Source organism: Sinohyriopsis cumingii, chromosome 6, assembly GCF_028554795.1.
Source record: "Sinohyriopsis cumingii isolate HCF-2022 chromosome 6, ASM2855479v2, whole genome shotgun sequence".
NCBI classification, from domain to species: domain Eukaryota; kingdom Metazoa; phylum Mollusca; class Bivalvia; order Unionida; family Unionidae; genus Sinohyriopsis; species Sinohyriopsis cumingii.
Genome location: NC_142966.1, coordinates 66627906 through 66653201, shown reverse-complemented (window position 1 = coordinate 66653201; position 25296 = coordinate 66627906). Strand labels below are relative to the sequence as shown.

Sequence of the window (25296 nt, the reverse complement as noted above, 5' to 3'; positions counted from 1 at the left end):
GTTTTGCACAATGTCAAAAAAAAGAACAAGAAGGTATTTGTTCAGCCTCAAAAACAAGAGGAAAAATGAAAGAGAGAAGAAAAGTGGAATCAATTGAACAGTGAATAGAAGTGAGTGAGAAAAAAAAATGACTTTGTTTTCAAGACATTTTGGAGGACATAAAATACACGAGAGTAATAAGAATCATGGTGACGCAAATATTAAAGTGTAGGACATGCGACCGAAAGGGCGCGGGTTTAAGTCATTGGACTAGCCTAGGTCAGTAGTCTTGTTGTGTACATGGAGAAGGCACTTTACTCCAGTTTACTACAATTACCCGCTTGCGTTTCTGTGCCGTACAGCACCAAATTCTGTAGCTTAGACCGAAACAGTCCTTCAGAATTCAAGACTTCTAAACCTTCTATGACTACATCAACTTTCACCGCCACTTACATTCTTAAGAATCTTTCAAACGTCTATTCTCAATGTCTTAATTTATATGCCAAAACAATGAAGCATGGCTTCCTTCATTCAAAGTCTATAGAGAAGAGATATTCATTACTATATTACACAAAACAGAACACAAATGTCAATTAGGGATGTTCTTCTGCACTTAGCTGTATTCACTATCTCTGAATTACATGATGCAGCAAGAGGTTAAGCGGATCACAAGGTCAAACTATTATTATCTTCGAAAGAAAACGAACATAAGACCATTTGTTCTCTCGCTAGATGAAACATCAGAGTACTGAAATGGCGACGGACTGGTATCAGTTAAGGTTCCGTGGTATTTTAGCAAAACAAAATTACTTTTTCAACTTAATGCTGCGATCGGCAACACGGTTACTACCCCTCTACTCGACCTGCCCCTGCCTCAGGACCTGCCCTCCTCCCCCAACAAAAATGACAATAAGTCCCCCTAAAAGGTCGATATATGCAGCAGAAATAATTGAAGACAAACCCCATACGACTGACATATCATACAAAGTTTGAAGTATTGTATATATGACTATAAAAGCGGTAGATTTCATACATTTTAAGAAGATAGAGGGAGAGTTTGAGTTTACATGAGCTCGCATCCTCCAGACATCCGAAAAGCCCCGTACTCCAGTCTCTAGGACCAGTTCGTCGTTGTTGCTGCTGATTTATTACAACGGTGGTATTGCTACTTTGCTGGATCTACAAAAGGTATCAAGAAATCATGTACTTTTATTTTACGCCCATCTATTGAAAAAAGGAGAGACAACTATTTTATTTTTCTAGTGCTTTCGCATCATCATACATGTTTTTGGGGTGCATTAAAATTATATTTTTGGGAACACGAAGAAGCGTATGAAAGAACAATTTTGACACGTAAATTCATAACGTTTAGATTGTTACTACATGGTTATAACTTCTTATTGGATTCAAAAATTAATTTCATACTTATTCCAATTTAATGTGATCCTCATTTGCATTGAAAAATATTTGTCAAGTACAAAATTTTGTAGCATAATTTTGTCTCATGTCAATAATTATATCCGTAAAAACGTTCATTCTAATTTCATCTTATTTTGATTTTGATATTCGGAATAAAACTGGTGTTTGCACAATTTGTGGTTTCCAAATAATTGTTTTATGAATTCTTAAACGGTCAAAGTTACCATATCAATCTATACACACCGGCTGCATCATTTGCATCTGGGGATATCCTGGTTGTTGTCCATATTGTACATTAGGATACTGTCCCGGTAGGCCATAATGCATTGGCTGGTTGGTCGTAACCACTTCGGGTTGTGGTAGGCTGCTGGAAGCTTATGATCGATATAGAGATTAAAAGAGTACACGTGCAGATCAACCATGATGTAATGGATAGGTCAAAAGTTCTTTGAGGTAGATTTATCTAATGACTTCTGTTGTGAGTATATATTTTAGTCCAAGTGATTGTGAATAAAATAGATGGCAGCTCATATAACTATTTTGACTCGATGTGCATATCATTAAGTATCTTGTTGTAGTATAGGCAAGCACAACGAAGAACAATATACAATTCAAATGTAAAGCCTTAACATTTTAACATATCGACTCATCCGTATGGACGTACACTTCACTTTCAGATGTTTACCAGACAGTACTAAAACGTTATGTCTTTCTTCGACAGATTGAGCATAAACGTATCCATTCCAAAGGAAAATAAACAGAAAACACTGATAATTATTACTATTTTATAATGTTTACAAGTTCCAGAATATAAGGCCGCATAATCGCAAGCAGCTCAATATTTCTCGTTGCTTAGTTTCTAGTTAGATGTGTCCTAGCTTCTATAATATTATATTCACGTAAGAAATGTCAAATGCGTATGCTTGTCAAGTAGAAGCATTATACATTACTCTCTATTTAAAATTTTATGAAAATACCTCATGTGACTAGCTTCAGTAATTAAAGGAAGACCATAGCTGTGGATATTCATTGGCCTAGAAGAACTGACAGACAGACACTTTTTTACACCAACCAAATAAATAAAAAAAATAAAGAAAGGAACCACAAGAGAACCCGACAGAAAATTATGCAGACAATCAAGGGTTTGTCTAGTAAGGTGTCAAACTGAAATCAAGTTACCAGTTTCAGCATCTATTACCTATAGACACAATTAGATCAATTATGACAGATGATTGTATATAATTTAACCAGATGTCCAATTTATCTATCAAAGTTATGAAAATTAAATTTACATTTACCAAACAATGATTCAGATGCTTTATAGACTAATGCTAAAAGCAGATTGGAGTGTCTCCTTGAATAAAGACTAATGTCTCTTGGTTAAGTAAACACTTATCATGGATATTATTAGTCGGATTACTGCTAAATATTAAATGAAATTTAGCAACTATACTTTTAAGAATCTAATTACTTCGTTTCAATAAAGTGGGTAATTGTTAAATTGGTGAATTTTATTTTCACTGGCCTATCTCTAGAATGGACGACATCAGAAACATTATTATAATTGAATATACATATTTGTTAAATAATTAATAAGCTTTCGATAAAATAATATCTTTCAATATATTTTTTTCTCTATAAATCAATAATTAATTTCATATCGATATTTAAATAAATATTGTAGATACTGATAATCCGTCGGAGTTATGTTTCTCTGTCAGAAGAAACCACAAATAATAAAATAACACCCTACAAAGACATAGGTTTATCCAACGCATCGATTTTCTCTCTTCACAGCAAGTAAGTAGTCTCTATTTACATTAGCGATAGGTGGACTTGACTTTTGTCTGTTGCCGCCTTTAAAGACTTGCATTGTCTGCAGACAATTCCAAGGCGGTGCCAATCTATGCCTTGCTCTTTATGACTGACCGAATTGCATTCTTTACGTACTGTTGCATTCTTCCAATCTGATTATCTTCTTTTGGTATAATCATTCTTCCCTTTCTCCTCTATCTTCTCATTCGTATAAGGATTATACCTGCTCTTTATGGAAGAAACGTTTCCCTATAACATTGGAAGGTTGCCATGTGCATGTATGCGATGGCCTAACATTTGCATCTCTTTTTACTTTTCCTAAGTAGTTTCTTCCATCTTTATTTTGAATAGAGCACACTAGGCTCGCTCAGATCTTTGGAGGTGCTTCGTTTTCAAACTTTATAAAGGAAGTTGATTACTGGAGATTCTTGTGAAATACTTTTAGCCAGGGTGGTCCTAGTACATGTCCGGGGATCATTTGTGGTCAATCGTATAAAGAATTTTAAATTTCTGGTTCATATTGCTCACATTATTGATGCTCGATCACGCTGGTTTAAGTTAAATGTTGCTTTAATAGTGAGGTGACCATAGTAAAGAAAAGTCTAGCGCCACAAGTTCCTTATATATGGATCACTGCCAACGAAAAATGTGTCCTTGTGTTCTGTATCTACGTAAGTTGAATCCACAAAAATGAATATAACATGAGTCGAATGTCTGTACAGGTATTTTTAAAAAAAAAATACGTCCCGGATAAGAACCATAAGTCTACTGTGTCACAATATATTTACGCCGTAATTGCGTTTATGATAACCTTGATTTCTATCTTCAGTCTTTCAAGTTTTCTTGTACGTTACATTGCTGCCTTCGTCTGTGGGAACAGTTCTCTTATACAGTCTTGATATTGAGTACAGTTACAAGATCGAATACGAAAGCATGTTACACCACCAACGAGCAACAAACTTGTATATTTTCCTTAGGATTCATTGATCATTTAATTGATGGTACCATCTTGTATGCTGCTATCCGTTGAGGATATGCAATGAAGCTAATCATTTGAATAATTTTCTTAAATTATATTTCCTTTCTGCTGTTGCAGAAAGTCTTCAAAGATATTTTCCATTAGTCCCAGTTGTGTTAAAAGGCAATGGCAAGTACCTTGTGAAAAATGTTGAAAACGAATGTTGACCTAAAGATATATTAGTGTTTTGAATTAATTCTCTTGTTAAATGTTCACTTTTTATTCATTTTGCGTATGATTGTTTGTAAATGGGTGGCGTTTCTCTCCCTTAATCAGTTTGGCGTACCATGTTTGCCGTATTCTATATATTATTCACTGTATTCTACATGAAATACTATAGATGTTGTAATCCGATGTATGACAGTAATAAAGATCAAAGCAACCAAGATCTTAAACCTGTGAATATGGAGGAACACGCAAGATCTATGACGAAACTGAATTCCACTCTCTAAATAAAAGTTATACATCTTGAGGGAAAGGATATTGTGTCTCACATTGTCCACAACATGAAGGAAAACGAACAAGAACATTGGGATTTCCAGAGTATTCTCCACACAAACGGAATGTGAAGGAAAATAAAAAGGAGGAGAAAGGGGACTTCATAAGCGAAGGAAGAAGCGTTTACTTCCTCAAATACACCCACAAACAAGACACTAACATTTTGGTCATACGATTTCAATTGCGTTGTGATAACTATATCACGAGAATACACCAGATGTATGTGAAAATAAATAAAAATCTTTAATTATTATTATTATTTCAGGATACTATCATACACGCCATTATACAAACCATGAGAAAGAGAAAGAGGAGAGTGCCATTTCAAGGTTTTGTTTTTAAGTTTTGTCAGTTTTAACTTTTCCTTACATTGTTATCGAAGCTTTGTTAAATTATCTTCTTTTTCCAAACTGAAACATGGCTACAAAAAATTAGACGATGACTCAAAAAGTGTGGATCTAATACCCTCTGGTCACTTTGTCTATTCTTTCCCAAGCAGGATTGGAATTGCTATCATTGCAAAGTATTCCTTAAATCACCGTCTTAACTTCACGTCAATTTTCAATTTCGAACACATGTTTTGTCCAAACTTCACAATGAAGCAAAGGTCAGTCTATTTTTTCGCTTCAACTGCCATCCTCCTAGTCGAAAAAACAAGGTGTCTGAATATTTCTTTTCGGAGCAGTTTCCGGTCCTGCTGGAATATGGAAATTCGATATGTCGCAACCTGGTTATTATCATAGATTTTAACTTTCACTTTGACTATGCTAGAAACCCATACACACAGAAAGCTTCCTAAATTGTATTCGCAATTTGAACTTCAATCAGTTTGTTAGCCAACCCAGCCATAAACGTTGTCATATTGTAGACTGGATTCTTCATGGACCTGATAATAATATCCTTCAGTCTTCATTAGTGTCCCAAGAGGTTGCACCAGATCAACTCGGCGCCATATTCTATCTGAACGTATCCGTTCCAGATTCTCCATCTGTGTTTACTACAAAGAGAAACTTCGGCATTGGTAAACAGAACCCAACTAATGCATGTCCTCCAAGCATATCTTACAAATTTATTACTTCCTACAGCAGTACAACTTGACAAGACCTTCCGTTTATTACTGGATAAAAGTGCCCCAACAACCATGTGCAGAGTTGGAATTCTGGAGTGTTCTCCGTCGCATAGTAATGTAAGCGACCAGACTCGCACTTCAAAAACAGAACGCCGCAAGGCTGAGATGATTTGGCTTTCCACCAGCCTCACTATTCATAAGCAGATCTACATAGCTGTTAAGAAGAATGTCACAAACATAATTCATACACCAAAATTAGCCTACTACAGCGATAAGGTCACTGAGAGTTCCAAATGCAAAGAGCTCTTCCAGAGAACGAACAAGCTAATTTCAAGGAATAAAGGTACACCACTTCTAGCAACCTTCTCTACAGTCGACTTTCCTGACCTGTTTGCAGATTTCTTCCTTGACAAAGTTCAATCCATAAGAGCTAGCTTGACAATAAAATTTCAACTGACTCATGGTTACCATTCAGTTGTGATACATGAATTTGGCACATATAACTGTGATAACGAGCGCTCCAAAGTCACGTGAACTCGATCTAATTCCGATTCCGACATCACTGCTAGCTGAGTGCTTAGATTCAATATTGCCTTCACTAACCGATGTTATCAATACTTCTCCCTCATTTTTTAAAATTTTCATCATTTATAAAGCCTCTGTTGAAGAAACTGACACTCGATCCTAACGATTTAAAGACAAATTGTAGGAAAAGTTATCATATCGCAAACAATATCGCAGCTGAATTCAAATAGTCATTTTAGCAATTTACTGTCTGCATTTCGCACTCGCCATAGTAATTAAACTTCCCTTTTTAGAGTAGTTAACGACATTCTCTATCATTTGGATGGTGGACTAAATTACTATTCACACCCTCTTTGAATTCTCTACTGCATTTGACACAATAACCCATGCTATATTACTTCGCCGTCTCCTGTATGTACTTGCTATTCATGATGCAGCCTTACCGTGGTTCGATTCCTGCTTAGTCAACAGGGCACAAATTGTGGTCGTAAATAAATATCATTCCAGCCGAGTTATTATATGTTATGATGTTCCACAACACACTGTTGTCGGCCCGTTGTCTTCAGTATACTTACTCGGCCGCTCTCAAATATCATAGATCAACCAGTTGTAGGTTGTTAATACACAAATATACAAATCAAGCTGCCCAACTGAAGATGAGACTACAATCCAAGGCGTAGATAGGTACATTTCTGATGTGAAGTCTTGGGTAACATGTAACAAGCTGCAGATGAATGTGCCATCATAATCGCCACCAAAACACTATTTCGCTGGCATCTTTTACCTCAAACAAACAAGGAGCATCGTCAATACCAACGTTAAATTTATATATTCAGTACGAAACCTACGCGTCACTCTCGACAGTACTCTCTGATTACACCAACATGTAATGAATCCATGAAAGGCTGCGCATCAGTAGATGAGACGCATCAGCCCAATTTTCAATTTTCTTTCGGTTTATGCTACTAAACCACTTGTGTGTTCCGTCTCATTATCTACTAAAGAAACTTCAAAAGGTTCAAAACATGGCTGTTCGGATCATCCTGAGAGTAAAAGGAACTGAGCACACCTCCCCATTCCCCAAGCTCTGTTACTTACCATGGCTACCCGTTCAATCCAGAATTACGCACACAATCTGGTTACTATGCTACTTTTTGTTGATTGGCTCCAGTTCAATAAACGTATCTGACCTCACCCGTATCTGCATCCCAGCTCAGAACTTACGCTCCTCATCCAACATATGCATTTTCATTGTTCTCATTGTTAAAACAAAGTCATACCAACAACGTTCTTTTGCGTAAACGGGCTCAGATACGTGGAACGATTTGCCCATATATTTTTAAATACAAGGATATTGTCATCTAATTCAAGAGTGCTCTTAAAATTCGCGTATTTCAACTACATGAAGATACTTAAAGATTGAAGGTTTACTTCCTTCAATATAGTAAGTATGTTTTTCTTTTATAATTTTCATGGCATTGTTTTTGCAAACATGTCATCTAACATTGCCAAGCAGTTAGATCCTTTAATGACTAGGTCATGTTCTAAGTCCATATTATTATTATTATTATTATTATTATTATTGTTATTGTTATTATTATTATTGTTTTTGTTGTTGTTATTGTTATTGATAGTATATTGCCCATCCTAGGTCGTGAGTGATTATACAAAGTTTCAAGATACAACTTAAAACGTAAAAAAAGTGTTAAAAGATTGGGATGAGCGAGTTAAAATGAAATTTACACCATAAAATTACAAAGATGTATATGTTGCAAACATTGACACGTTAGAATCCGACCTAAGATAACAAAGGGCAATGTTATGCCCAAGGCCCATACAATTTCCCTTCCGTAATGAATATGACCAGACAGCTTTTGTTTTTATCAAGTTATTGTCCCCAGTTTATGGTGCTATTAAACTAAAAGTGACATCGTCTGACCCCTATCACTTAACAGGCTAGCTTTTAGGAACTTATTACAATGCAAATAAAGATACCATGATACATTATTATATGTTTAAAAAATTGTTTTTGAATGTTTATACTTCTTACAATTTGATTTAACTTCATTAAATGCTTATTTGCTAATTGATTGTGTTTTTAATTTCTATCTCTTTTTAAATTGGCTTTACGTCTTACTCTTTAATCCCTTTGGAATCGTCTTTTAAGGATTTGTAAATGCTTAATTTTGTCAAACTTTTGTGTATAAGTTAGTATTTATCCTACATTTTTTTATTTGTTTGAGATCTTTTTCATTTTTTCGCAATTTAATAATTGTACGTTTTAACAATAGTTAGTATATGTTTATCAAATATTTTTTTAATTTTAAATACGTGTTGTCTTTCTTTATATTTATTTGTCATTAATCATCAAAGGATTTTGTGTATTTTTCAAATTTTTTTATGTTAGTAAGAGTTATCTCGACTTACGTTTTAAATGGAAGAGCCTCGATTTTTCATTACGTTGAAGAGTTATCTCCATTTATTTTAAGTAAGATTTATCTGCCCCCTTGATCTGTAGTGAGTGGTTCCTCGCCATAAGTTTATATAGCTATTTCGACATTAAGCGTTATGTTCCCTTTATGCTTTATGATTTTAGTAAGAGTTACATTCCTTTTTGTTCCGCTCTACAGTCATAAAATTCGTCTGAGAGAGGGACCGGTACAAGAGGAAACTGTTTGCATTGACCATTGGAGAGAACATTGGCATACCTCTTTGCGACTTTCATGTACTGTGACCGAAATTGCTTTACATGTGGTAATTACGTAAACTATGCTATATATAAAAGCAGACAGTTGATCGAAATGGCTCAGAAAAGGAACCAGAAATTGTCCGAAGATAACAAACTTGCGCAGTTATTAAAAGAGGGGTATCGAATTTGCAAAAGTTGACAGTACCTGCTTCGGAAGGTGCAGTCATTGAATTATAAAATATAAAAGTAAAGAAAAGTTATCGATCTTATTTTCAAGTCCAGGGCGTGAAAACGATCAAGTGGAGCTAGCAGTCTTTTGAGAGATGCCGATCTGAATTAAGGCAAAACTATATACCTTATTGTATCAAATTAAAACCCGTCAATCAGACATGGCAAATAATGGGAATAAAATGTATTTTTTAACATCACCGAAGATAAACAAGGTCTTTATTACATAACCAAGAGTCACCTTGTTAAATTCACATACATCACTATGCTAATCCATGATATCAATCCTACGAAAACTTTTTAAATTAGATTCTAGTTAGTAGTGACATCCAGTGTTAATAATGTGGATGTCTTTAACATTGGATACCCGTCGGAGACCATAACGACATCTCTCCTACATGGCCAGAGAGTGTATGTTTCAGCTGACTCCACTGTATCAATTTTGTAACAACAGTCAGCAGAGACCTACGTAAGTAAGTACCAACATAATTGCTTACCTGGCTCGACTTTAAACATTTCTCAGAAATGTCACCTGCAATTTAAAGTGCAAGATACATAATTAAATTAAGATACATTAGTTGATATACGTAAATAACTTCATTACAAAAGCAATGAAATAGTATCCATCGAAAATACATAATTCGTCTTTTGGCAAAGAGAGAAAGCACGGAAATAAATAATAAATAATGAAAACAATGAAGAAGAAAAAAACGAAACATAGTAAATGGATTTAATGATAGTGTGAGTGAGTAAAGGCAGTACATGAGAAGGCGAACAAGCGACAATAAAGTAATTCATATTTAATTTATTTGATCTTGTGGGATATGTAATCTTCAGTGATTGGTTGCAAACTTTAGATATCGAGAGATGAAAGTGGCATCGCTTGTTTTCGGACACTGGAAGATAATGCAGTAAAGTAATTCACTTTTTACACAAATGTTCAGGTGAACAATTTTTTTTCTCAGCGGCACTCACATTTGAATCTGTTCTGACATTTTGTATCCAAAAATTACATGTGCCGAATTGTGCTCAATCATATTCTAACATCAAGCATTCTACCATACGGTATAAGAATGCAAGCTATCATAGTATCTGTTCCTGTGGTATCAAAACTTATTCAAAACGTTGTACACAACTAAAAATGGAAATACAAATATATTTTCTGCAGCTGAAAATATCTAAACGCAGTGGTACATTCCTCTTTATAGAACCATAATGGCTCATTGAGAAAGGTATATGCTCATGATAAATTTATAACACACCTCGTGCATTTCGATGAGAATTTCAATCTTGAACAGAAATGTATATTGCAATATCAATTATATAAATATGTATGTATGTATGTATGTATGTATGTATGTATGTATAAATGTATGTATGTATGTATGTATGTATGTATGTATGTATGTATGTATGTATGTATGTATGTATGTATGTATGTCTGTATGTATGTATGTCTGTCTGTATGTATGCATGTATGTATTTGGTTGTTGTTGTTGTTGCAGGGTTTAACACCACTTTTCAGCACAGGATAGGCTATACATGGTGGCCAGTATTAATGGTGGAGGAAGAACCCGGAAAAACCCCGGAAAGAACCACCGATTCACGAGAAGCTACTGGCAAGCTTTCTCATATAACCACATTAGCCGAATCCGAGACTCGAACCGACGCAGAGAGAGGTGAGATGGGTATTTGGTTGTGTATGTGTGTCTAGGTATATATGTATTTATGCATGTGCATTGATTATTTAATGAAATAGCTTTGACTTGAAACTTTAAATCGCTTTAGAGATCGTAAGAAATGTTCAAAAGAATGTTATTTTATTATTCAAATAACGTGCATAGTTTAAGTACACTATTTGGCTTCGGTTTAAAAGACACTTGATGACGATGATAATGAATATATATATATATATATATATATATATATATATATATATATATATATATATATATATATATATATATATATATATATATATATATATATACATATAATTTATGACTAAATAGAGATAAACAGTCTAATCAATATTTTTATTATGTATAATGCACACTTATTAAAGATATAGAAAATAAATAAATCAATAAATAAAACTTTAAAATATTTTTTTAAAATACATCTTTGATATATTCTTGACAAATGTTAAATAGTTCATCAGAACTCAATTTATATAATGCAAAATTATGGCGTGCATAATGCTTACTATCAAGTATTTTAAAAATAATTAATCATATTATAATGAGAATTAATTTTAAAAATGCACTTTCATTTCTAAAGAATTAGTAAACTTATTTTTATGATATTATTTATACTTTTGCCAATTAAGTTATTCTGCAAAGTAGAATAATTCAAAAATATTCTTATCTAATTTTAAACAGGGGACATAATTCATAATAAAAAAGAATTAAAAGATAATTAACAGGATTAATGAATGTCATATAGTGTTTTTGAATTTAGACCTTTTGGATATGCCGTATTAAGACGGTGAATTCAATAGGTTTCCTTTAGCAGACTTTCCATTTCGGAATCAGCTTTAACAATAGGTTGGAAAAAGAAATCTTGCAAGGTATGGGAAATTTTGTTAAAATGTGCGGCAGCATGAGATGAAAATGATTGATTGATATAATTTTTTATGTCTGATCTATGTTGGTTTATACGTTTATATATTTGTTGACTGGTTTGTCCAGTATATTGGATGGCACATTTTTTTGCATGTTATCAAATAAATAACATTTGATGTTGCACAATTAGTATCACAACGCATATTAAAGGTTTCTTTCGTATTGTTACTATTGAAAGAAGTATTTTCATTAATAAATTAATAGTGTGAACATCTAGGTCTATTACATTTATTTGATGATTCTGTTTTATATGATTTTTTTTCTAATTTAGAATTAGTTAGGAAATCTTTAAGATTTTTAGTCCTTTTATAAGCAAGTTTGGGTTTGCTTTCGGGTAGCGATTTAACACTTGCTTTACATGATACATTTAATAAATCCCAATATTTATTGATAATGTTACCTATATTAGGCAAACTTGGATTATATTCAATAACAAAAGGAATGATATCTTCATTTCTACTTTTTTACGTGTTGTTTTGTTTATTTTATAATATATATATATATATATATATATATATATATATATATATATATATATATATATATATAGAGAGAGAGAGAGAGAGAGAGAGAGAGAGAGAGAGAGAGAGAGAGAGAGAGAGAGAGAGAGAGAAAGTAACATATGTTCTGTATTTGCAGGCACTAAAATATAAAATATGTTATCCTAGGTACAGATACATTTAATCTTACTTCAGAATAAGATATGTCAATTGTATCTCCGCTAGCGTACCTGTAATAACCCCAGCACTTAGATCGATTACATTCTAGAGAATCTAGAACATTAAAACTTGTCATAGGAAAAAGCCACTGCAACACGTTAGAGGCACCATGATATTTATATGCCTGGACTTGCTGGTCTAAAATCAATCTTCAGAAGCTATTGCTTCGGTCCATATCGCTATTCAATAAATCAATGTTGCATCCGATTCCATTTTTAAGCTTCTTCATAGTATATGTTTAGAGGAACATAAAACGACACTGTATATTTAATGAAGATGTAATTATATTGTTTACTGGTTACTGAATGAACGGAAGGGTCTTCAATATTATGCGTTACGGGCACCTTCCAGCCCACATATCACGATAGCATGCGCTTTGCTGCTGACAAACAACCTTGAAATCTTGAAGATATCGTTGCTAAATCAATTTGTACAAAACAAAACTGCACTCGTGGGATACATAAATTTGAAATCGTACTCTCTTGAATTGAATGTACTGGTATGGAAGACAGAAACATGGTACATCCCCATCCACCCTGAAGCAAACCAAGTTATATCTATTACAAATCGTCTAAACAGGCGTGAAAGGAAGAATCAGAAAGTTATATATTTCCCTATCATTATGCCTTTCTGTCTATCGATACAAAAATTCATCCATCTATCAATAAGTGCATAATGCATGGATACATACATGCATGAAGATCTGTCTCTTTATCAGTACGCCTTTCTTTCTATCTGTATATACATATGTCATTCTATCCGTAAGTACATATATACATGGATGCATAAATACATAAAGCATCCATCTCTCTATCAGTACTCCTTTCTGTCTATCTGTACATACTTCCATCCATCTATCCATAAGTTCATACATACATGGATACATAGATACATTAAACATATATGTCAATTCGTGTTGTTGTTTTGGGGTATAACACCATTTTTCAGCACACGATAGGCTATACATGGCGGTCAGTATTAATGGCGGAGGAAGAACCTGGGAAAACCCCGGAAGAACCACCGACCCACAAGAAGTTACTGGCAAGCTTTCTCACATACCCACATTGGCCGAATCCCAGACTCGAACCCACGCAGACAGAGGTGAGATGGCAGTGATCCGTAACGGAGTGCGCTTTAGACCACTCGGCCACTCGAGGCCCCCTTTCTGTCTATCTGTATAAACATAAATCTATCCATCCATAAATACATATATGGATACATAAATACATGAAGCATTCATTTCTCTATCCGTATGCTTTTCTATCTTTATATACATCTATCCATCAATTCATGAATGCATGAGACATCCAGCTCTCTGAATTTACTTCCATCTACATGTAGAGACATCCGTCCACATATGCATACATGCATGGATGCATGTATACATGAAACATATATCTATCATATGTATTTTGTCTTTATGCATATATATATATATATATATATATATATATATATATATATATATATATATATATATATATATATATATATATATATATATATACATCCAACGATCTGTCCATGGATGCATGCATCCAACCCTCCATCCATCCACCCACCCTCATATCTTTCTATATGTCTGTCTATTCGGCGATCTATCTATCCATCTGAGGGGAAGGTATTATATAGCACGTGTTTTGATATATAAAAGGATGCAACCAACCCTTCATCTATCTAACATTACAACTGTCTGTCTGTCTGTCCTTCTAAGTAATATATTAGATTGCACTTTCTTGGATTTATAAATTTCACGACGCTATGAACAATGCAATATGAAGTTTATCAATAATGTTTAACGATAACATCACTAAATTAGAATTGTGAAAAATCATCAAATTACACTGAAATTTTATTTTGATCTTGAATAGTTCGATATGTTCTTACATATTTTATGTTATCGAAGAGCGAAATTTCGATCTCTGTAATGTAATTGTTTCGAATGTAAAACGCGTTATGTAGTCGAAACCGAAATAAGTCCACGCGCTGGAATGGTGAAACGTGATTCAGTCATATGGCTGTAAAGACAAATAAAATGTATCTCCAAACAGTCTGTATTTGTCTTTGTACAAAACCTTACAATGAAGGATCGCAACTATCTCTTTATCCATCTCTCTTTTTATTCATAGCCAATATTTAGTGAATACATGTCTACAAGGTCTTCCAAACATTGTTAGATATTCAGTGCATGGAATGAGATCACCAAGAACTCCACGAAAAACAACATCATTATTACCATTATTATTATCATTATTATTATTGACAGCGGAATAAAGGGCAGTTTCCAAATGTTTGGTTGGAAAGAGAAATAGACAGTAAATAAATAAATATTATAATTATTAGTATTATTATCTTCATTATTATTATTATTATTATTATTAGTAGTAGTAGTAGTAGTAGTAGTAGTAGTAGTAGTAGTAGTAGCAGTAGTAGTAGTAGTAGTAGTTAGCCTGATAGAAACATGATCGAAAGGTTGCGAGTCGAATCATATCATAGGACCAGCCCGGGTCTGTTATCATTGTGTTTCCTTGTGCACTTCATTTTACAATAATTGCCTTGGCACTAAATAACCTACTTGTGTTGCTGTGCCGTAAGAACCAAACCAAACCATTATTGTTGTTTTTATTGATGATGATTATATTATTATTATTACTTTGTTTTCAAAGCAATTTCTAATTTTAAACTTGTATGCAAAATTCATATTAGTGTTAAAAATCATAGAGATAATAAAACGTCGTAACTGGAAAATTGATTTTCCGGATCATGCAATACAAATTAAGTAGTTTACTTGAGGACTAGCTGCGACTGTGCAACTTGCTAACTGATCAACTGGCAACAACTTACCAGCCGACTATCGAGGGAGACTACAGTCAAAATTATATCAATATATTTTAATGTTGTTTGTTATTATTACATGCTCTATACTCCATTCTGAATAATTATATTTTCATTTTCTGTGTGTAGGATGTAAATTCCACACTGCGTCTTTACATCAGCCAATAGTTCTTTCTAAATTTGATATGCGTGATACTGGAATACTGCAATTTCATATCTTCAAATTCCATGCGAATATTTCCAATATTACATACAACATTCTAAATTGCATTATTCCATTTCTTAGATTCCTCGCTGCATTCTGACAGTTCATCTTATTATCAGTTAATCACCATAACGATGTAAATACGTAACATTAGAGAAGTTGCAATGTAACACAGAGAAAGGTATAACTAAAATGTTAGCATTAAAAGACATCTGTTGTCATAATGGGGCAATCCCGTAATGAACTACAATGACAACAGATGGAGCTGTTACGTTAATCACCGAAGAGGTATAACTATCCTGTGGCGAGTATATTGCAGATTCTAAGCACGTTAGACAGCAGCGAAGCCCCTCTTCCACCAACAAACATTGAGAGAGAGAGAGAGAGAGAGAGAGAGAGGGTGGGGGTGAGAACACTAAAAAATAAAATGCGTAGCGATTGGCGATACCAATTTCATGCAGTTGCACAGAAAGCCTGGACTGACACATTCCTTACAACTTATAATATATGTTAGTCTATGTCTTAATTGTTCGATGCATTTCCTGATAATGACACTTGTAACACATACATGATGTTTTGGATAGCGGTTTTTTGTAACAAGTAGATATACCTATCTACAATATTGCAAACGCCTTTCTCCCCCCTTTTCCCACCCTTTATTTTAAGCACTTAGTCCAGAAGATTGTTTCTTTGTTAGTTGTTGATGTTGTTTTTTCTGTTTATGGAATTCACTGGTGTTGTGATATAATTAGAACCGAAACACTCTTCGCTAATGAGGCGTTTTGTTCAAATAAACTATCATGTGAAGGGAAACTTTGTTAAAAAATAATTATTAACTCCAGAATTTAATTTTAAAATAAATGAATTGCTGAATATAACCCACAGAAATCGAGCACGAAACACCACGGCATTGAGGGCTCACGCGTTAACAGTGCGAAAATACGATGCCCTGCATATATCAATAGGCACTTTAAATTTATCACATATTCTGTAAGAATAAATGCCACCGGGGACACGCAGAGATAATGTATCAAGTATTCCACAAGATAAACGCCACCTTAGAATCTTTTCCTGATGCTAAGATCCAACGCCTGAAATATTTTACCAAAAGCCTAGATGTCTGAGTTATAAGCGAACATCAAACCAAAGTCTCATCAACGACTGCGTATCTCACCACTACTTTTATAAATATCCAGTGGCTACTGTGAATGTAGAAAATAGTTCAGATTGCAGTCATATTGGCCAATTTCTAACTAAAGATATTTCGTGCAATATGTTATCTTTACATCTCAACTTTTAATCACGTAATTTTGTTTATTTCTAATTGGCACTATATAGTTACTATTGTGCTGACATATTTTGAAATAACCCATCTATCTACACAGCCACTCATCTACCTATATCTGTCACAAGGCATACACGACATATTTTGAAATAACCTACCTATCTACACAGCCACTCATCTACCTATATCTGTCACAGGGCATACACGACATATTTTGAAATAACCTACCTATCTACACAGCCACTCATCTACCTATATCTGTCACAGGGCATACACGATATATTTTGAAATAACCTACCTATCTACACAGCCACTCATCTACCTATATCTGTCACAGGGCATACACGATATATTTTGAAATAACCTACCTATCTACACAGCCACTCATCTACCTACATCTGTCACAGGGCATAAACGACATTTTTTGAAATAACCTACCTATCTACACAGCCACTCATCTACCTATATCTGTCACATGGCATACACGACATATTTTGAAATAACCTACCTGTCTACACATCCACTCATCTACCTATATCTGTCACAGGGCATACACGACATAGTTTGAAAAAACCTACCTATCTACACAGCCACTCATCTACCTATATCTGTCACAGGGCATACACGACATATTTTGAAATAACCTACCTATCTACACAGCCACTCATCTACCTATATCTGTCACAGGGCATACACGACATATTTTGAAATAACCTACCTATCTACACAGCCACTCATCTACCTATATCTGTCACAGGGCATACACGACATATTTTGAAATAACCTACCTATCTACACATCCACTCATCTACCTATATCTGTCACAGGGCATACACGACATAGTTTGAAAAAACCTACCTATCTACACAGCCACTCATCTACCTATATCTGTCACATGGCATACACGACATATTTTGAAAAAACCTACCTATCTACACAGCCACTCATCTACCTATATCTGTCACATGGCATATACGACACATTTTTAAATAAACTACATATATACACAGTCTTTCATCTACATACATCTGTCACAGGGCATATACGACATATTTTGAAATAACCTACCTATCTACACAGCCACTTATCTACCTATATATGTCACAGGGTATACGCGACATAAAAGAATTAGAAAAAGGAAATTATTTTCTGTCATATGAATGTATAGGTAATAAATTGTTAAGAACAGATAAATGTTTCTTTTTGTATTAAATGTTTACAAAATTTATAGTTCTTATATTTTTCTTGAAAAGCTTTTATAAGTGTCCACCTCTAGACGCCACGTTTTACTGGGTGAAAGTAACAGCCGTTGAGCAACACTGGAGTAACCATCAGCATTACATAATCTGTATCAATATTTACCTTGATTAATATATACAGGTTAAGTCTAGTATGAAAAGTATGCATCAGTGAGTCCCTCATCAAATTCCTATAATCATTCAGTTATACAATACATAGTTCAATAATAAATCAGTAATCAAACCATAATATACAATTTATAGTCATTATTAAGGACAGTTTACTATTAAACAAATATATTTATTCCTACTTCCAACTGCATAGGTCAGAAAGGGCCTTTAGAGTAGTCTAAAATAAATATACGTCAAAACTCGCGTGGTCTTGAGTTAAATTCCAAACCTTAATTGATACACATAAAGGACGAAATATAAATCACCGTGATCTACATTAGTTATTAGGGTCTGGTAGTACAAGATATGCGAATCATCAGTGTCACGAAATATGTACGTAATGCACGAAATTTAGTCCCAGCCAGCAAAACATGAAATATGGTCAACATTGACCTTCTGCTGAAATGAGGGAGCAGTGCTCATCAAGATTCATCTCCAAGTTTCAAGTGCTTTTTTTTTCTTTTTCTAGGATAGTGTCGACAGAGCACGTCGAAGGCTCGTGTTCATTGGCCAAAATGCAACAGCTTACCCTAAGACAGATAAATGTGAGGTATATGTCACAGTGACCTTTCGAGTACGTTTTGGGTACCAAATCAGATGCATAAAATGACAAAGTTTAATCACTGAAGTATGAACACTCAAACGCCAAATTTAACCAAAGTCTTACATTTGAAATATGGATAAATATGGATCACAGTGACCTTCTTTTAAAATGAAGATGTAGCATTCATCAAGATATTTCCATTCACCATTATTCACAATTCCAGGTACCACAGTAATATACAGTCTAAAAACACCAAATTGGTCAAAACCCATATATGCCAAAAACATGACACAAATCAGCAAAAATGTGAAATTTAGGTCACAGTGACATTTCTTTGCAAAAACGGTGAGATACTGATATATATTCACGCAGTCACATAGTTTGATGATTTTAGCATAAACAGAGCTCAATAAATGTATTTAAAATACAAAATTTAAGCAACCAAGGAAGCATGCAATATAGTTCACAGTGTCTTAGTTTTGTATCGAGTCTCGTACTCAACAATATACATTCCGTCATCAAGTGTCATATTTCTAGGTGCAAATATATATATATATATATATATATATGTATGTATGTATGTATGTATGTATGTATGTATGTATGTATATATATATATATATATATATATATATATATATATATATATATATATATATATATATATATATATATATATATATATATATATATATGTGTGTGTGTATGTATGTATGTATATATATATGAGAGAGAGAGAGAGAGAGAGAGAGACTCGTTATAACCAAAACTTATGCATACCGGAATCCCCGCAATACCGAAAAAATTTGTTAGTCCCAAATTGTTCCGTCTTAAATATTCTTTAATATCATTATATTTTTTGTGTGGCAGGAAACAGAAACCGTCAACTTCGAATACCGTAAACGTAGATCCCAAATTTCAATTTTGACCTGGAAAAACCTATGACAACTAAACTCACTTCTAACTTTGAAATATGTTTTAGCTGCTAAATGTATTACACACACTGGAAGAGTTACATCACAGTTAGCAAGTACTGCAGTGGCTTATATGTGAGACAAAGACAGGAAAATGTCCCAAGGGCTCTCGAGGTTAAAACAACACTCAACCCGCGCTTCGACGCAGATTAGGTATGACAATAGGCTAATCTGAGGTCTTTTCACCATAAAAGAGTCACCTTTTAAGGCGAATTATTCATCACAGAGTGATTGATAGTAAGCCATTTAAGAAAGATTATGCTTGTGTGTTTTTTAAGTCATTGCAATTAATGCTATGAGTTGGTAAACATGATCAACTTAAACACTTTTGAAAAATAATTTAATTAAATATAAGTGCTTTGGTAACCAGGCATGTTGCCTCTCTTTTAATGCTTTGCCGACGGAGATCAATAAAACCGTATTCCAAAGACAGATAAAGTCGACTGCTAATGTCAATCATTTGTCTTCACTTGCATGTCAGAATGTCAGAACGAACAGTTAAGTATCGTAAGCTTAAATTATCGGTACATGATAAAAATTATCTGATCACTCTGTACCAAATCATACATTAGAGAACCTAAGGGAAAACTTCGGCTTTTAAACATCTACTGTTTCATATATTTGAAAGAAAAAGTAATTCTAAACGAAAATGAATTTTAAAACATCATTGATACAAAGAAATTTCGTTTCTGCAATGCCAGCAAGTCTATCAAACGTTATGCTCTGATGTGGAAATGGTCTAGCCAAGATAAGACCAACACATTCAACTCTCTCTCTCTCTCTCTGTGGCCCCGAGTAGCCGAGTGGTCTAAAGCTCTCACCGTTGCGAATCACTGCAATCTCACCTTTGTCTGCGTGGGTTCGAGTCTCGGGCTAGGCCACTGTGGGTATATGAGAAAGCTTGCTGGTAGCTTCTCGTAGGTTGGTGATTCTTTCCGGGTTTTCCAGGGTTCTTTCTCCACCTATAGAACTGGTTGCCATGTATAGCCTATTTTGTGCTGAAAATGGTGTTAAACCCTACAACAATAATAATAAAAACTCTATCGTCACATTCGAGCTTAGAAAAAGACTTTTCCGCATCAACGAAAACCCCAGTAAACTTTTCAGAACCGCACATATTTTGAGGTCAGAGGGATTTCGGTTTTAATGGGCTATTGAGTTGAGAACAAACAAGTATCCAGTACAATGTGAAATGCAGTTCATTTACCTTCCTTTCTGGTATGAATGTTGTAATTGTGGTAGATATACATGAAATCATATAGTATCATGATTATATGGTGATCATACCTCGAGAACTAAAGTCAATGAGACATACAATTTAGGTCACATTGTCGTATGTTTTGTGATGAGGGTGTAGTCCTTATCAAGATGTATTACCTCACTAAGATGAAGATCTAATCGTATTAATGCAGTGTGCATAAACACCAATAACAAAAGAGAGCATTCCGACCAAGGCCTAAAAATATGTATCATGAGAACTGTCATACATCTGTCTTAGGTTGTTTACTATGGAATCTATTTTGGATTTAGTGTTGTTGTTGTTGTTGTTGTTGGGTTTAATGCCATTTTTCAGCACACGATAGGCTATACATAGCGGTCAGTATTAATGGTGGAGGAAGAACCTGGGAAAACCCTGGAAAGAACCACGACCCACGAGAAGCTACCGGCAAGCTTTCTCACATACCCACACTGGCTGAATCTGAGACTCGAACCGGCGCAGACAGAAGTGAGATGGCAGTGATCCGTAACGGAGAGCGCTTTAGACCACTCGGCCACTCGGGGCCTCTGGATTTAGTGGTAAACGTTTAAGAGAAAAGAGATTTAATTTTATCAACTTAGTACAAAACTTTTGTATCCTAGGCTTTATTGGAACGTGGGCAGAAATTATAGATCAGTTTCATATATTAAAGCTTGCAAACATTTTGATATCGTAAGAACTAAATTACAAAATGCAAAAACAAATTTAGGCATGTCTTTTCACCCTTTTCCCCGTGGAGTCAAATCTTCTGTAATATACGTTTTGTAATACATCTTTTATAATATTAGACTATAAACTTGTATACATTATGTTTTATTTTAAAATCTGGCATAAAATAAAAGGGCTGTATTTTAAGTCCAACACTATCTGAGGATATCATGTAAATGTGTTTGAAATTGAAAACATGGCCAACGTTCATCAACACAGGTAACCTTATCGTTTGATAAGTATCAAACAAGAAGAAAAATTAATACAGTGATAGTAGAAAAATCAGTTAAAACTAGGCATGGCTGCTCACCGAGTGTGCGACCTAACTTGCGACCCAACTTGCAGGCTCTCAAATTTCAGCTGAAGCATTAAAAATAAACTCATACTTTACTATGATAATTACTTCCTAAATGATTTATCATACATTGCATCATATTCATTCCGCTTTGCCATAAAAAAATCCGCTATCCAGATATATTCCTGTTTAATAATCCACGTTCATCAGAAGACATACAATGAATACGTACATAAAGTGCTCAGTGCATGTACAAACAGTATTCAAGACATGATTATGATAATGATAATGACGGCGACAACGACGATGATGATGATTATGGTTATTATTATTATTAGCAGAAGTTGCAATAGCTGTAGTAGTAGTATTAGTGATGAGTCGTTTCTGCGTGCTTAATATCTGAGTGCACTGCTGCGCTGCGCACTTCCTGCACATTTGTTTCGTGGATGAAATACTATCAAGATTGTATTAAACTGTCAACAATGCAAACTGAACAAATAATCCTACAGGTATAATTGGTGTATGAAGAAGATGATGAAGAAGATTTACTTACAAACTGTAGTTTGGGAAACCTAAGGCTATTGGAGCTGTCCCACGAAATATTAGTTTTGTTATAAAGAAGCACTACTTACACGTAAGGTCTACGCTTGTCTTCGAAGATGACGATGCGTTTCAACAGATGAATACAAATGTTGCTATTAAAATACAAGACCGCTAAGCATTGACATTCGCGTCAAGTAACCAGATGACAAAAGTAGGCCACATTTTATTGGATACGAGTAAAATAACTTATCACTAATATCGCACTGGATATTAATCAACTGTACTTGCTTTGGATCAAAACTTGACGTGTGTGCTGCAGTTGCCTGTGCTACACAGGGCCGTAGAGAGCGATCACAGGCCCTGGGGTAAGAAACACCCAAGCCTCCCGGTTGCGCCCCCCCCCCCCCCCTTGTCGGCCCATCTGCTATAATTACTATTAATACAAAGAACAACAACAATAATAATAATAATAATAATAATAATAATAATAATAATAATAATAATAATAATAATTGAAAACAAGGCGTTGACTGATTCAGGTGGATTCATTGGCTGTATACCGTTTATACTACATCAGCGCACACAAAACTATACAAAAATCTCAATGCTTTAAATAAAACAAGAAGTTAAAAGTCATAAAGGTTTCTGAAAGCTAAAGATGCATAATTAATTGATTATTTGTGTATTTATTTAATGGTACGTCAGCACATGCTTGGCTATTCATTTCCATCGTCAGAATAAAAACGTAACAGGGGGTAAAAGGACTAGCTGGTTTAAAAGATAGCAAGGTCTAAGCATATAATTGTGTAAATATTAAAATGTACATGACTTACCAATTAACGATTATAATTATATGATATATTAATCTTTGCAGAGGAATACTGTAACAATACATTCAATTCAAGAAGGCTAGAAAGAAAACTTTAATTTAGAAGGCATGGTAGAATATCAGAAAGAGTATCAATATACAGAATATTTAGAGGATATCAACTACGATAATACGCGGTATATTTCATCGTGCAGTACGAGAAAAATCATGAACTGTTAACGTATCGGGTAATCGTTTTAGACAACACACACACACACACACACACATATATATATATATATATATATATATATATATATATATATATATATATATATATATATATATATATATATATATATATATATATATATACCACTTACATTAAGTATAACATGGCATTTAAAGTGTTTGTATAAAGCAATTTGATATACCAATACTATTGGTATGTCAAATTGTAATCCGCCCATGGCGCAATAATACTTATATATAAACATTCTCGCGAGCGTATGCAGTTGATTCTAAGTCAATGATCAATTTCCACAGATTATTCGTTAGTAACATATGAAAATAACGATAAACAGTATTAGTAATCCCCGTTTTCTAAATGAATTTAATATGATACGCATTTGCATCACACTCATTCTACTTTCTGTTTGTTCCCCCTCCTCTCGCGTGCAAACTACGCAGAAATGTAGAGTGAGAGAGAAAATGAATTAGGGCTGGATTGAAACATTGAAATAGAAATTACACCAAATGCCCTACAATACTATGGTTCGTCGTAACGATATGTGTGCACTTTCCTTGTTTATCAATGATTCACAGTTGCACACCATGTCGACATGATTATACGGTAATTTTCTTGGTTATGTGGTACACATACTTTCATGTAGTTAATGTTTTGTTGTTGTTGGTGTTGTTTCTTAAACATATTATTATCTTCTAAAAATCAATTATTTATAATTAAATATGAAAATGTCCAAAGGTTTCTCTCTCTCTCTCTCTCCCTCTCTCTCTCTCTCTGGACCATCGTAGCAAGATACATGCTAAAATCCGTGAAATGACCAGCTTAGAGGATTTTCGTTTCCACAAAGTTTCTGGACTTACGAATGATGGCAAAAGTTAAGTCAAGCTGACCAAATTATAACAGAGAGAGAGAGAGAGAGAGAGAGAGAGAGAGAGAGAGAGAGAGTTTATGGTCACTTGTACTTAATAAAGCAGAATAATAAATTAGATCAACTGTAATATTACCTCTTGTTTGTTCGTCATTTCGCCGAGTTGCTATTCCACATTAATTTGTTTGCGCTAGTTCGTGAATGGCTAAGCTTTCATTTGCATGACGCAGCTAATCATGTGTTTGTAGTGCTCTGCTTTTATTATTAAAACCATCTTTCATGTTTAAATCATAAGTGTGTACTATATTGATTTCATCAGTGTGAAGAAAAATAGAAACTAAAAACGAAAATCAACTTATCAATATGCAAAGTGATTGTGAATAGCCACAAAAGGCATAGAGCTACATTTTGTAGCGGACACACTCGGGGATTTGAGTTCATTCATTCACTCGGTCAATACACAGCTGCCTGTAGTAAATCTTAACTCAGTTCAAAGGGCCAATATATGTATTTGTATGTGATATAAATAAAATCTATGTAAAGTATGTATGCTGTATTAATGATATACTCCGCAAACCTCGTTTCCTTTTAATCATAAATGTATCCATCTCGTAGTATGTCACTGATACAGGGTACATACTATATATATATATATATATATATATATATATATATATATATATATATATATATATATATATATATATATATATATATATATAAAGCACCAAAAT

General features: G+C 34.1%; 1 long non-coding RNA gene across 1 annotated transcript in view; it reads right to left on the bottom strand.

The window, feature by feature from the left end:
* The window catches only part of LOC149797118 (uncharacterized), a 37683-nt gene extending 14836 nt beyond the window's left edge, over positions 1–22847 (bottom strand). Inside the window, exons 1-4 of the long non-coding RNA XR_016421774.1 lie at positions 22729–22847; positions 9738–9772; positions 1642–1772; positions 1047–1158 (exon numbers count right to left, since the gene is read on the bottom strand). This is a non-coding gene — a long non-coding RNA (uncharacterized LOC149797118). The remainder of the gene's footprint in view (positions 1–1046; positions 1159–1641; positions 1773–9737; positions 9773–22728) is intronic.
* Between the last annotated feature and the right edge of the window lie 2449 nt (positions 22848–25296).